Raw genomic sequence first — 12,168 nt, 5'->3', positions numbered from 1 at the left:
TGCGGGCATGCAGGTGGTGGCTGATCCCATGAAAGACTCTATGGAGATGTCTCCATGGGCCGCAGGGTATCCTTGAGAATACTGCAGCTCTAACCAATGCCTAAGCTCTCAACTCTTTCTGACTGTTGTATTAGTGCTTCCTACTGCTTTCTTTTCCCAGAACATTAAGTGTTCTTCATCTTCTTTCTTCCAGGTTTCTCAAATCATGGGTCAGCCTCACTTGTGTTTAGCATTCTGAAAGCAACTATAAGGGGTTAGAAGGACAAAAGGGATAAAGACACCTGGTGAATTCTGCCATGATTTTTATAAAAATCAGCATAAGAAAGGAGGACAGAATCTGTTTTACATAGGCAGTTAAGTAACAGTACATGGAACCGCCAACTTCCAAATTCTTTTTAAATGACATCTAAGAAGACTACTTCTAAAAATCTGAGGTTTTTTACCTTAACTTGTTAATTAGCATGAATTAAATTTTGGCTTTCCTCATGTGGGAAGAATGAAGGTAAAGCTACAAGAGCAATTCAGTTTACTTGTTGTGGTGGGTTGAGCTTGGCTGGATACCAGGTGCCCACCAACCTGCTCTAACACTCCCCTCCTCAGCAGGATGGGGTGGGTGGAGAGAAAATAAGATGGAAAAAAAATCTCACAGGTCAAGATAAAGGCAGTTTAATAAAAGCAAAAGCAAAGGCTCTGTGTGGAAGCAAAAGAAGACAAAAGATTAATTCCCTACTTCCCATCAGCAGGCAATGTCCAGCCACTTCCTGGGAAGGCGGCCTTCAGTACACATAACAGTTGCTCTGGAACACAAGTGTCATAATATAAATAACGAATCATCGTGTCTGCCCATCCCTCCCCAGTCTTCTCTTAGCTTTTATTGCTGAGCAGCCATCGTATGGTATGGAACATCCCTTTGGTCAGTTTCGGTCAGCTGTCCTGGCTACGTCCCCTCCCAAGACCTTGCCCACCCGAGCCTACTGGTGAGGGGGGAAATGTTGGCAAGACAGCCTCGATGCTGTGGGAGCACTGCTCAGCAGTAGCCAGAACACTGATGTGTCATCAACACCTTTCTAGCTACCAATACAAAGCACAGCACTACGAGGGCTGCTATGGGGAAAATTAACTCCATATCAGCCAGACCCCATAAACTTCTTGCAGAGCATCATGCAAGAAGAACCTCTGAAGAGGGCTGCAGTCGGTCCAAAACAGGCATGACACTTGAGAGCTCATAGGGCCTTCTTCCAAATTGTATTACAAGCTGGGTTTGAATTTTCTCCTGATTCTAAGACCAGAAGACCAACAAGACAGAGTCATTTGCAGGAAATATTGGACATAGAATCTTATTTAGAAATATTTATCTGATCTCTTTATGCTTCTTTAGCAACAGATACGCATAGGCCTTAAGGGGCTGAAGAAGCCTGTGAAATGACCTGGTTTTGTGGGAGAAAGGAAATGTTACAATTTTACTTTCTTCCCCAGGGTGGCTGTAGTCCTTTCTGAAGAACTAGATATTGCACAGTGAGTACTGAGAAGGCTAACATACATATTACAGAGAGGGTGGGTGGGATGCAGAAGCAGCCAAATTTTTGCTTCAGCGTAGCCTGGAAAGCAGCTGTGAATGAGGAACAAAGACTGTGGCTGGCCACACCTTGTGAGGATGGCAGCACCCACAGAATCTGTGGCAAGCTCCAGTTCTCCCTCCTCCCCACCCCCGTACCAGTGCAGAGAACCGCTTCCCTGGCTTCCCCCAGCTCACTGCAGCTCCGATATTGTAATTCTGCTGCAGTCGTGCATGCCATCTGAATTCATTTGTCATATTCTATGAACTGGAATCCATCAAAGCGTATTCACTGGCCTTTTAATTAGTGTTAGATTAGCATTTTAAGATATGGGTAAATTCCCAAGTCTAACTTTGTTTAAAGGTGCATATTCAATACAGTAGCCAGGAAATCATGTATTCTCATGTACTTATTACCTTAGTAATGTAATGCTGTGAGGGAGAAAGGCAGATAATACTTCCAACAAATATTAAATGTTATTTTATAGCTACTGTCTGTGAATTTAAACAGAAAATCATTCCTCACGCCTTGCCATGAAACACACACAAATTTCTTTTGTGGATTTCATGTTTCATTAAAGCTTTGTATGTGGAGGAGAGGGAAATCTAAATTGCTACTTAATTAAAGGGGTACTGTCAGTTTAAATATATTTTGAAGAAATTAACTTTGCTTTTTGCCTGGGTTGTCACTAACACCTAGGATTATTAAAAATGAAATATTTTTTAATATCTAATATACTTCTCACCATTTATCAGGCTGGGTCTTTTCTTCTCCTTGTCTCATCGAACTAAAACAGTCTTTTGCTTTTCCCTGTAGTCAGCTTCATTGTCTGGATCCTATTAACAAACCCAATATCAGAGGGCTTTAGGTTGTAAATACCAGGAGGTGAAGCTTACATCTAAACCAAAAATAAAGAAAATGCATGGCTCTTTCTTTATTCCATTAAAATATTTCTCTGAGGTTGGACATAATGTAATATAGGCTCCTTTAATCATGTTTTCATCGCCCCACAGCATGTGCAGAGCGGGTTAAATCCTGGAAAGTGCTGAGCAGTGCTGTGCACACCTTCCTCTCTTACTGAAGGCCCAAGATGCCAAGGTTGCTCAATAGCAGGGAAAGGTGTCAGACAGCTACGCTCCAGTGTGCAGAAACCAGAGCCCAGTCCCAGCCAGCGAGCTCCTCTTTCTTGCCCTTACAGGACACAGTAAAGACTTAAGTTAGGACCAGGGCAGTGTTTGAAAGCACATGGGTACATCTGACAAGTGAAAATGAGAAATTTTTGGGAGCCCCTCCTGCACCTTCAACAGCTGCATGGTCCTGTCTAGAAGAGGGACAAAATCTCACTGAGGTGGGTGCCAGGTGCAGCTGTAGAGAAGACTGGATTCATTTTACAGGAGCTGCAGAAAAAGGATGGAGAGGGTTTGTATTATGGGTTAATATTATTATACTTTGAAATAATAATATGTTCAGCAATCCTAGAACTCTGCAATATCAGAAAGGGCATTATTTACAAAATGGTCCTATCTATGTATACCAGTGAAAGCTGGTTTTGGAGTTTCATATTAATGCACATTAGCATCCTCATGAACCTATCTGATTATACCTACACATGGAGACTTAAGCTCCTTAGGCAATGTTCAGACCTCTGGGAAAAATAGCACAATTAAGTTCTTCCTTTAAATAAACTTTCTAAGCAAGTCTGTTGACAGTTATCTGCTATCTGCCACAAGGAGAAGGATGTAGACAGTTCTGTAGTATCTTATAAATCTTGGGCTGCTGAGTATTAGGTAGTAAGTTAAATGAGAAGTGAGAGCTCCTTTCACTGGATCCTCCTACTTCATTTTACCACATGGGAACGCTTAAGTTGAGTCCTAAGGAAACAATCTACATCCCCAAGGGATATGTTCCTGCGTTCTGAAAAATAAGCCTGCTATGTAAAAGGCATTTTAGAATGCTTTTGTGGTAAAGATTTACCATGACCTAGAAGTATAAAAGCCTGCCTTGGTGTCGTACAGTGTTGTGTCATTTTATCATGGGTTTGTACGTAGTGAGACTGTTCATAAAATCTGACTTCAAATATCTGGAGATGTCCACAGGCTTCAACAGCAAACAATAGCCTGTGGTTTGGCTCCTGCTAGAGAGTTGAACAACTGGAACTCAATTCCTAGGTCGGCTATTTCCTCTGACTGTGAGCAATCTACTTCTTCATTCCCTGCTTCACAGTCCCCTCGTGTAAGGGGTGGTGAGGGGAGTGAAGGAATACCATGCCCACCCTTGCGATGGCTGGGGTGGCCAGGGATCTCCGTGGTGGAAACCGTACAAGTCACTCAGTGGAGAGAGGTTCTGGGCAGGGCCGTGGAAGCTGATGGGAGATTCTGTCTGCATTGAAATGCTATCAGACCATAAAAAAGCAAACTCTAAAAAAGGGTTGTCATTGTAGATGAAATTCCAGAGAGGTTTTGTTTTGTGTTGGATACATTTGTATGAAACCTTACTGTTTTCATCCCATTTGTTTCTGCGTGAATTTTCCACAATGGCAGTGGAATTACATTTGAATAAAAAATCACCCTCAAAAACTGGAGGATTTGGATTCTAACCATAAAAGTTAAGCTAGCTGGATTTATAATATGCTATAATCAAGTAAAAATACATAAACAGGGAATCAGACATGTACAGGCAACACAGAACATAGATAATTCCTTTCAGGATTAAGCATATGGCCAGCAGCTGTCAGACCTCTGCAGATCTCTGTGAAACTAAATGATAACGTAGACATCCTTTGCTGCATGTTCCTGGGTGACAATAACTGGTAGGAAGGAAAAGACTGGTCATTCATAATCTTTATTTTATTTAGTGAGACTTTTATTTCTGTTTTGAAAAGGTGAAGGAAGACACGTAACGGCAGAACCTTCCTGGAAAGTATAAGCCTGTATAAATGGCAGCAATGGGAAACATAGGCTTTTATATTCTTTCAAAGACATTAAATTAAACAGAACTTTGCAGCATATGTTAGTATTCATAGCTCTTGCAGATCATGCATCAGAACAGAAGACTTGTGATGATTATTAGTTCTTTGTATTGCGGTAGGTCCTAGAGATCAGGGTGCTATTATGCTAGTTGTTCATAATTAGAGATTGTGTACTCCCTGGAGTAGTGACTATCTCAATAAACAAGACAAAGGATGAGAAAAAGGAAGTAGTATTGTTCTCATTGTACAAACAGTGCACTGAGAAACTGGCAAATTAAATGATTTGCCCAAGTTCATACAAGAAGTCTTTGGCAGTATTAGGTAGATAAAGTTTCTTGTTTTGCTTGCCTTCTAGGGAAATGACTACAATGTAGGTATTTAGTAGACTGATCCCCCTCTGAAAAAGAAAGAAAATATTGTTTTAAATGTCAAAATGATTTCAGATTTTAAAACCAAATTATTTTTGTCACCCTCTAAATCTATTATAGGCACATGGATGTCAGGGGTTTTTTTTGAAAATTTTGGTTTTCTTTTAAATTCCCTCAGTTTATTTCCATTCACCTTTCTATTTAAAAAGGGGCTAGCAGGAAAACTAGGAAGGACTTGAGAGACCTGGTGAGGAAAAACTTGAGAGACTCACTAAGGAAAAATAATAAGCCAAAATTTTGATAAAAACCAACACAATCTCCCGGTCATTTCCAACTTCACTAAAAAAATCTGAAAATTTGTCAGTATGGAAAAAAAAGGGCTCCTTTTCACAAGAGACACAATTAATTTACTCTCTTATTTTCCTCTCTTCTACCACACATATTCAAGTCCCCAAACCCAGACTGAGGTGAAGCCAGCAGAGATATCTGGCTGTACACCTGTGAGGCTGCCCCAGGGAAGTCAGCCCAGGCCGCTCTGCTCAATTTGCATGACTGACTGTTCCTACTCATTCAGGCTGAGCTCCAGTGCCCCCCCTGCCCAAGCTGGCGAGGTGGGACAAGCACTGGAGTCAGGATGAAGCCATAGCTCACAGCGCATTTGGAGATGGGAGAGGCTGTGCTATAGAGTAGGGTTAGGGTCAGGGTCAGAGTTAGGGTTAGGAAACCAAGGGCCTTCAGAGCTGCAACTTGCTGCATCAGGGACATTTCAGGAGGGCTGTTGCAAATGGCTTGTGACAATCTGTGATCCTGAGCTCTTGTCCATTATGGGTTTTTAAGCCGATAATTCTGTCTCTTCCCTACCTGCAGCACAGGACCTAAAATGGGCTTCTTGCAACAATTTCCTGCCATGTCTGCACCAGTTAAAGACTGCCCTTTGGTTGCAGAGCTCTCAGGAACTTATTTCTTCATGTGGTGTCAAGAGTCCAGAATACCAGTAAGGATCCTATTCTTGATGCATTTCAACACGGACACATGAAAGACAGGTGCTGCATGCACAACAGAAAGGTCTCTTCTTCCATCCCTTCATTCATCTTGTCTCTTCTTTAGTACATTGGAGGTAAATATGTAGTTTGTTTCTTTTCGTCCTTGTTTCTTAGAGCTAGGAACACTGTGGAATGACTCCTGTGCTCAAACCAAGCTCAGGGTGTTCCCCCTAAAGGTAGGGATGGGGGTCCTTGGACATCATCCTGGAATGTCTTGCAACATAAACAAGTTTTAAGTACGTTCTGAGACCTCCTGCCACTTGAATGATAATGATGCAACATTTTAATAACACTTAACAACTTCAAAACTTGAAGAAAAAGCAACCAAATTAACAAAACAAAACCCACTACTAACACTTAATACTTTTTAGAACACTAAGTTGCCATAACAACTTGATGCAAAAGTCTTTGGTGGCAACTTTGTACTCAGTCCTATTGAGGCTAAAATAACCTTACTCTTGTGTTAATACTTAGCCAGCATAGTAAATACTATTGGTTACAGAAAATTAAAACTTTTAAATAGTGAAACTACTTTTACTGAAGTAAAAGAAACCTCTTAAATCTAAGTGTTTTTCTTCTTTTAAAAAAGCATAATTTGTCAGACATTAAAATAACAAAAGGTCTTTGAAAAAGGATTATGGTTTCTGATGTTTCACTACTAGAATGGATTTACTTTATATCCTACTGATGTTGTAATCTTGAATTCTGAGGTAATGTTTTAGCCCTTTCTTTTCACATAAATAAAGATTTCAATGATAGCACTTCATTTCTTCTGTAGAACTTTCCTTTATTTTTCAAACTACTCATTTTCTCTCGCTTAAACCATTTCATCAGAATAACATACAAATTGGATGCAGTGCTTGTTAGGAGGAGGGGAACAGTTAGAAAGGCAAAGCATTTCAAATCAACACACTGCTGACTGTGAGGTAGATTTTAAATGGAGAATTTCCATATTACTTATATGTTTTCCTCCACAACGCACTTCTAAAAGAAGTCTTTTTTAAAATATTTTCCTGAAAAACATAAATGTGTATTTTTTTGTATATTGTGGGGCTTTTTTTTAAAAATATTTTTAAGTAACTTGAGCCTTCATTGCTATATAGAGCACAATTGTTTTCCATCTGTACTACACACTCAATTTTAAGAATCAAAAAGCATATTTTAACATGGCAATAAATCACTTGCTAATCAGACTGACTTCATCCCTCTTTGCAAAACAGTGCCATACATCTCTTTAGGTTGCATAGATTTTAATTAATACTAAGTGTCTCTAAAAAGTCACAAATTCCCACCCTCTCTGAAATTAAATCCACTCTACACTCAGTTGGGCTGCTTTCTGGTTTGTTTTTTTTTTAATATCCTATAGGAGAGTGAGTGGTGGGGACAGCAGAGTACCTTTGAAGGTTTATTGTTTACTACCAAGGGAACAAAGAGTGCTCTGCGTCCTTCCAGCTCAGGGAGACTCAACAAGAGATTTCCCTCCAGCAACTTCGCCGTTATTAGCTTGCTTGCCAAATAGGGACCATTCTTCTGACTCTCACCCTACAACCTGCCTTTGAAAGTATAGAAAAAGAGGTGTTTATAAATCAGATTTTTTTTTCTTTATTATGTATAGTGAAGGCCAAAGCCTTTTCTGCTTCAGCAGAACCAGCAGGGAGGAAATACATGTAGTAATTACCTTAAACAAGCAGGCAATAAAGGCTGCCGCCTCTCAAGCCATGCGGTTTAAGGACATGATGAAAGGTGGAGGTGTCAGCACTCAAGGCCCAGAACAGCTGGCTGGAAATCTGGCATCCCCACGCTCCTCCGACCTCCCCCGGTGGGCAGGGGTGCTGACTGGCGCGGCGAGGCTGCTGGGGGAGCAAAGCCCGTCCCCGGAGCCAGGGCATGGCTGTGTTTGGGCGAATGGTCCCGCTGACAGGAAGGGCATCCTCAAGTGAGAGGCTGCTTTTAAGAGGGACTTGGCAATATCCAAAGCATCCAGGAGGTTTCCAATTGGAAAACCAATGACAGAAAAGACAGGGTTTGGTTCAATCCTGTCAGAATTATTCTCTGGAGAAGAACTTTTCAGTCACCCCCTCTTTTTTTTTTTTTTTTTTTTTTAATAAGGATCAAATTGACTTTTACTTTATATCTCTGCACAAAATCCCCTGTGCTCCTAGAGCCAGCTTCTCCACTATGGTAAATCAGGGAAACTTTGCTGACAAGAGCAAAGCCACCACAAAGGACCTGGAGGAACAGGCTGGAAGATACGATGGGGAATATGTGGTGCTGGGGCCTTACTGCAGGACATCGTATGTGCCTTAAAAACCCGCGAAGAGACCAGCCAGGCCCCACGTGTGGCCTTGCGTGGCTGCTGCAGCCCCCCTGCCCCGAGCCCTTCTGCACAGGTGCCTTCTGGTATCTCATGAGGACCCCCACGGAGGCCACTGCAGGTGAGACGGGGCGGCAGCGACGCCAGGGCTGGCGCGGGCGGGGCGGGAGGCGCCCGTGCCCTCAGGCCGCTCCCCGCGGCCGCTGGGGCGGCCGTTGCCATTCCCGCCGCGGGCCGGAGAGGGCGCGCACCCGCGGCCGCTGAGGAGATGGCGGCTGGGCGGCCCCGTGGCCACCCCATCGCCATGCCCAGCCCCATGCCCAGCTCCGCCGCCTGCCCCATCGCCATCGCCAAACCCGGGCCCTCCCGGCAGGCGGCCGGCCGCAGGCTCCGGGACGATCCCAGGCCGGTGCTCTGCTCCGGCCCGGGGTGGCAGGGCTGTCCCGCGAATGAGATTCGCTTTCGAGGCTCCCACCCCGCACAGCCAGGTCTTCGTTGCCCTCTTGAGATGTGCGGCAGATTTATTTCTACTAATTTTTTAAGTACCGAGTGTATCTAGTGTACTTATTACTCCTAATTAATGTGAGAATAAAGAATCAAAGAGGGTATTCCTCCAATGAGTTGTTTTTGAAGAGTGACAAATTAATCCCCTTGGATATGGCTGAAGCCAGGGAAGATCTTTTTGTTCCTCTAACAAACTGCAGCAATTAGACGTTCAAAACTCTGCTCGCGATAAATAGATTTTAATAGCTATTTATTCTCTTTGTGTATGCCAAAATCCCAGGGCTTACATTCTTCTGCCCAATGTTCTCCAGGTAACCGGGGACGTAGGAATGTGTTTCCAGCCGTCGGGACCTGGGTGCTCACACGTGCATGCGTGAGTGCACCCATGAGAAGTCGGCATCCACAGCTGCATGCATCCATGTACCCGCTAAATTTGTTAGACTTTTTCTTCCACTCTTGTGACCTTTGGGCCAAATCCTCAAAGGCCCGATTTGCTTGCACGGTTACCTGCGTTCACTTGCCCTGAAAATACATTTTGAGCACAATAAGGGAAAATTTCACGGCTGGATTTTTTTTTATGGTTCTCCCTGTGAATGCATTGTGACATTTCAAGGGGATACTTGTAATCTGCTTTAATAGGGATCATGGGTGCAACTTTAAATCTTCACCTGCTCGCAGAGTCAAGGGGCTCTGGCAGCCCTTGGGGGCGAAAAGCCAGAGACAAGATTTTGACAGGCCCTTTTTCTGATGGGGTCTGGAGATAAATGACTGGGAGATTTCCAGTCGGAATTGTTTCTCCAGGTCCTGATGCTGGGCGAGGAACGAGGGCGATGGGGAAGGCGTGGAAGCCACCTTTGTGCTGAAGTGATCAAAGCGGGTGGCTGAAAGCTGCTTCAATGCTATCAGCCTGTAACAGGCCCCCGCGGGATGCCTGCACCTGCCGGCTGCTGCTCCTTTATGCTTGTGCCGCATCCTGCCCTACGCTCCCCTTACCCCGGGGTGACAGAGAACTGACTGTGCCAGAGGGTTCTCTCACAAGAGGGTAATCCTCAGCTGTTTATTCAAGCGGCTGAGAGGGGGAGCAGCTGCCGGTCTGCTGTGGAGGTGGGGTGGTGGCCATGGAAAGGATCTGCAGCTGTAGGCAGCCAACCTGTGCCTGAGCGAGGCTGGAAGGTGGGTTTTCCCCCATGCATGGTCTCTGCTGTGGGCCTCATGCAAAGCTCCCTCACTGGATGAGGTATATGGAGCAAGTGGAGCTTTCAACATTTAAAAGCCTTTTCTGTGGTGCTGTAGGTGACCTTTGTGTTGCCCTAAAATTTGCAGCTAGCTAAATATAGTAACTTTACAAAGAGTACTTTCTAAGGGAAAGTAGGGCTGTCTCATGCACTCAAGGCAAGGAAGATAACACTTCCATTTCACTGCAGCCATTCAAGACAAAATAAAGTGTAGTGAAATCCTTCTGCAGCGTTCAGCTTCAGAAAAAGTGATATTTTCACAGGCTTTTTTTTCCTTGGATATCAGACCTTTTTCAGTCGGAAGCAGGCTATAAATACCTGTGAAAATCATTGAGAAGGGGAATTTTTATGAAGCAGACTTTATGCCACAGGATGCCACATGAATGCACACAAACGTACATAAATTTGATGATTTTTATCTCCTACAATACACTTTAAATGTCTTTTTTGGTACCTCAATTAACAAGAAGTTTTTAAACTGAATTCTGTGATGAAATTCTAGAGCTAGAACAGTCATGATAGCTTAAGTTGAGATTATATCATACTCAGTACTGTTTGAAAGCTATTGGGTCAGATCCAAGCTATTCAGCCCTGGAAACCAACATAAATTTTGAGGCTAGGCTGGTGTGGTCATGGTTCTTTGAGCGTGCGACTCAAAAGCAATGTGCTGCACAAATGGGAACTTGAGAGGCCAGAGGGGAAGGAAACTGGTTTTGAAACCCTCACCAATTCTTTAATTGGTGAGGCACAGATGGAAGGTCTAGTGGTGTGTGTTACTGGGGGAAGAGTGAGAGAGACAGTGGAGAGATACACACAAACCGTTGTTCCTGTTCCATATTTAAAGGAAATAATTTGCAAGTCTTCTGGAAGCAGATTTTTAAGTGAAATGCCAAAATATCCAAACGTGCCATGCAGTCATGGAAGCAGAGAATGCTATGGTCCCTGGATCCAAGGTCAAACAGAGCCAACTGCCATTTTCTTTTTGATTTCTCACTCTCGATATGCCAGGCCCACATCGATTTTCACCCAGATACTATACAGATAGGGTTGCACAAATCAAGATATTTCTTTGCTTCTTTCTACTTCTTCCCACCTGTGGCTGCTGTAGTTCACACTGGCCTTGCCTTTCCCTCAGCACAAAATCTTGCTGCTGAAGAACATGGCTAGACTGCAGTGCAGACACTTATCACTTTATTTTCTCCTATGAACAAGGAGTGGGAATGTCTCATCTGGCGTGTTGAACTCAGATCTAAGTGCTAAAATGTTTACTGCTTTCAATCTGCCCAGCAGGACACTCCGAGCAGAAGTGATGGCTGGCAGCCTGCTGCTGATGGTACCATCCAACTCACAGGGCTTACAGCAAAACTTGCGCGGAATCTCAGGCATTAGGCTTTTAATTTTTTTAGGGGACTTGTTCCACAAGTACTTCAGACGGATTTCTATTAACATTTGATAACATCTCAGCAAATGAAATATGTTCAGTGAGATTACAGTGTTTAGATTGTGGTCTAAGAACTTCTGATCAAATTCTGCTTTCCCTAATGAATGCATTCCTGCACCTACTTAATGGCATTCATAGCAACAAATAATTTCTGTTCTTCTCTGATGATATGCACCATACCTTGGCACTAGAGTGCAGACAAAGACATATATGTTTTTGTTATTTTAGAATAAAAATCCATGTGCTGTGGGTAATGAATGGAAGGTTAAGTGACAATTTTTCTTTATAACCGCTCATGTCTTACAGTCTGTGAACTGAAAACTGGATTAACCTTTAATTACCCCCCGTGATCTCTCAACCCTGAAACAACATTACCACTCCTCCTAGTGTTATTTGCATTAATGAGAGAAACATCTGTTTGCATATTTGATATCATTAATATTATTCAGATGAGCTGAGTTTTCATGTTGCAATGGGCAATTGTGCAGAAATCTCCTTTTCTCTCATTTTGGTCTATTTCCCGCCTCCTAATAATTTGCTCTGATTTGTTATTAATTAGAAAAAGAGCTGCCTGGTGCCACTAGCCTTGCAAATGTAATGCATAGCTGCTGTGTGATCTGAATGGGAGCACAGCAATATCCTGATGAATTTACAAAATACAGAATATCTGACTGGATGCTGTTAGGCAAACCTGTTGATATTTTCTGAGGCAAATGTACTCTTTTAATAAAATATGTTG

The sequence above is a fragment of the Phalacrocorax aristotelis genome, chromosome 12 (genome assembly GCF_949628215.1).
Source record: "Phalacrocorax aristotelis chromosome 12, bGulAri2.1, whole genome shotgun sequence".
Classification (NCBI taxonomy): Eukaryota; Metazoa; Chordata; class Aves; order Suliformes; family Phalacrocoracidae; genus Phalacrocorax; species Phalacrocorax aristotelis.
This window is presented reverse-complemented; position numbering follows the sequence as displayed.